Source organism: Eumetopias jubatus, unplaced genomic scaffold (genome assembly GCF_037043125.1).
Source record: "Eumetopias jubatus isolate StellerSeaLion01/CBP00866 unplaced genomic scaffold, mEumJub1_p1.0 scaffold_5, whole genome shotgun sequence".
In the NCBI taxonomy this organism is placed as follows: domain Eukaryota; kingdom Metazoa; phylum Chordata; class Mammalia; order Carnivora; family Otariidae; genus Eumetopias; species Eumetopias jubatus.
Window position 1 is genome coordinate 19,155,729 of NW_028274811.1, and position 3,857 is coordinate 19,159,585.

Below are 3,857 nucleotides of genomic sequence, written 5' to 3' on the forward strand. Positions count from 1 at the left end.
ACTGAGGCACAGCCAGGGCTGAGGAGCACAGATTGAGAATTCTTAAATCCCATTAGAACCTACCGTTCCTAGTCCCATGCTGCGTGTGGGCGGGCACCAGATCCATGTAGATGGCACAGCTTTGATGGAGGGCAGTGAAGAAGGAAAGTGAAACGCACAAAACATGCAGTTTGACCCCAAAGCAGCCGGAGTCCCTTTGGGGACTCAGCAGCCGAGTTCCCTCGGTTTTCAGAGGGATGAAAGGAAGTCAAAGCTGCCGCGGATGGAGTTAAAAGTCGCATCGGAATAAAAGGGTCTAGAGGTAGAAGAGTCGCCTGCCAATGAATTCTGAATGCTCAGCCACCATCGTGTTTGGCGCCGGTGTTGCTTAGGGAAGACGAAAACCCTAGCGGAGTGAGGTTAACAGGTGTGACATGGTTGCCCCAAAATGAGTCAGCTCAGAGGAAATAGCGATTCCGATGTGAACCTTGAGAATGCTTGCGGGTCTTATGAAAAAGACTAAGGACTCCGGAAGCTTCTTGACAGCGACCACGCTGTTTGGTTGGTACTTGCAGCAAGGGGCCCCGTGTGTTCCGCATTATATAACGCACACGCTCAGAGACTGTGACCCCATCTTGCAGTGACAAAACTGAGGTCGAGGCGCATTTGTTCCTCACCAGCACGCATCGACCTGAGGGCAGGGTCAGCAATGGGCCACTGACGTGGGGGCCCCACCAGCTGTTACCCTGGGGACAAAGTCTCCATTACGGCACAGCAGGTACAGTTTAGGGTCAACAGAAGTCTCAGGGCCCATGAAAATGCTTTCGCTCCTTTTAAAATCAGAAAACCAAAATTCGATCAAAGAAGATGTTAATATATTCCTCTTTACACCAGCGCGGTTGTAAAATATAATTTTTAACATTTTTACAGGCGAAAGGGCTCACAAAGGCAGAAGCACCTAGGACCTGCGAAGGTCACACAGCAGACATGGTTCACCCTGATCATGGCCAGCTACAGAATTCGCAGGGTCCTTCCTCAAAATGAAAAATGGCAAGTGCCCCTTATGGATTTCCAGGTGGGGACATCAGACGTTGACGCAGGGCCCGGTACAATGGCGCTTGTTGGCTGGCTGAGGGCCCCGTTGTACCGTTAGGAGCTAGTGTTTCATGAGTTAAGACCAGTGTCTTCATGTCTGTTTTACCCTGTCTTTCTATGTTTCCAGACCCCTTCCTTGATGCAACTCCTTCAACCAGAAGTAGTGAGTGAGGACAAGGCCCAGAGTGCTGAAGGGTGTTCCAGCAGTCCTGAGCATTGGGCTGAGAAATTACCCTCTCTCTGCATGACTATCATTACTTCAATGATACTTTACATTCCAGCCTGTCACTGGGCAGAGGTTCTCTCCCTGTTCATCCACAAATATCGTGTTTAGCGACCTTGAAAAATAAGCATTAAAGACACCATACCTTATCTTACACGTGTCACTATCACCAGGTAAGGCGTCCCCCTCACTACTGCTTTGAAACATACGATGGTCGGTAAAGAAACCTCTGCTGTTCAACCTACCTCAACACAAAGTCGGAGTTATTTATTTATGATGCTACATGAATCATCTGCTCTTTCCCTGATAAGCCCTGGGTTGTGTGTCTTTCATTTCAGCTGACATTTTGCTGCCATTTGCCAGGCTAAGTAACTACTGTGCAATCACTCCGAGCTGATGCATGGTCATTGTTTTGCACAAAATGGATTTTTAAGTCAGCTGAAAGGCTTTGTGAAGAATATAATTTGACAAAGTAAATTTTTGCCCATATAACAGAAATCAGCCAGGGCTGCACCAAATGTATTTTTTAAGATCGCTAAAAGGATTTCTGCACGGAGTTTGACAAAGTATTTTACTTTTGTGCACAAAGCAAAAATTGATTAGTTTCGAACAAAAAGGATTTCTCAGGGCGCTGAAAGGCTTTTTCTCTGGAATTAAATATATTCTTCTGCTTGCGGGAAAAGATATTTGAAAGTAGTGTCTTTGAGAAGACAAATAGTTGTCAGTGACATTTTTTTTTTTTTCAGGAACAAGTTAAAAGAATCTACTTAAATGACATTTTCAACCACCTAAACCTGGTTTGGCTCCAGATGTCTTACTACTCTCAGAACGATGACCCATTTTCCAGCGTATGAGGCTTATTGCATGATTCATTCGCTTGTTTAATCCTGCTCCTAAATTGATACAATCACTGAGTAGACATTTCACAGAACACTTTTCCCCGTTTGGTTTAACTACAGAAGACAAGAAATCTGAACAAAGTGGAAGGCAGGAGTTTTAACTTAAATTGTTTCGCTTCGGGGAAATTTTGCTGACAATTGTCCCAGTATCCACAGTGCTTCTATTTGAGCAGAGGGGGGGGATTTAGAAACATGCAGCTTCTATAAAAACAGATTCAATCTATTCCAAAACCAATGGTCTGCTGTCAAGGAAAATTTCAAAGTCGGGAGATACGCACTGTGACCTGCTTATCCAACGTGCTGTGAGAGTTGTCTACACACGTGTGCATGAGTGTGTGTGTGTGTGTGTGTGTGTGTGTGTGTGTGTGTTAGTGCAGATGAGGCAAAAGCAAAAGTATGTAGCGTGGCTATGAAACCAAATTTTTGAGTAGCGACTGTTTCTTAAATACAAAGAATATATTTTGGAGTACACAGAGAAGTAATAATTTGGAGGGATATAGCTTGAATCTTTGTGTGCTTTTATAATTCATTGCCACAAATTTGGAATGTTTTGGAGCGTCTGGGTGGCTCTGTCAGTTGACCATCTGCCTTTGGCTCAGGTCATGATCTCAGGGTCCTGGGATCGAGTCCCACATCGGGCTCCCTGCTCGTCTGTGCTCTCCCTCCCTCTCTCTCTCTCAAATAAATAAAATCTTAAAAAAAAATTGCATTGTCTTTTTCCGGCTCAATTTGTGGTCTTTGCATAAGATCATGACAGGACCGAGCCATATCATCTCTGTTCCTCATTTTTTGCTTATGCCATTCAATTAAATATAAGAGCCAAAACTAGATTTTCTTTATTAAGAATAAACTGTTAAAGCTTTAGAAATTATGTCTCTTATTATATATTTTATATCTACAAATTAAGGACAGCTTATTTTTAATAGTGTCATTATTTAACAAGGCTGGATCCATATTTATGAAACAAATCTTTGATTTGTTTACATTGACACAGAAAACTGTAATACGTAATCTCATTTGATTGTCCTCTTTTCCTGTCCAAAATCAAGGTAATTTAAGGTAAGTAGAATCCTCTTATCTACAAGATGTTCCTTATCATGTTCTTTTAAAGTTATAATATTCAAAGAAAGGAACTGGAAATCAGTGAGTCAGTTTCTTTTCATTTTATTATTCACCAAAAGGAGGAACGCACACATATATACTCTCATATATATTATGATATCATGAGGGCTAAAGCTTGACAATGAACAGCAAAAAAAAAAAACAAGTGCCGCAAACCTATAGGATTTTAATTACCTATCTTTACAAAACACAACATGGCACATCACCTCATGTCTGGACTAATATCACAGTGGGCTTTACCCCTGTTGAGGAAAAAACAAGTCTAGGAGACAAGGATCTGCACCCATGGCTAACCTTCCTAAGCCCATTCTCCGTGGACATCAGATCCAGGGTGCCCAGAGGTGAGTGATTCATCCTGGAGGGGAACTCTCCTGGCACGTGGTTCCTGAATGTATAAGGGTTCATGACCCCGGGGACAACCACAAAATGACTATGACAGACAGCAGACATAACCAAGCTTCTGGAACTCTCTGAGAAGTGTTAGGGTGAGCATCTTGCAAAGCAACACCAAGCCGTTAGATTCAAATGAGTACTTGATG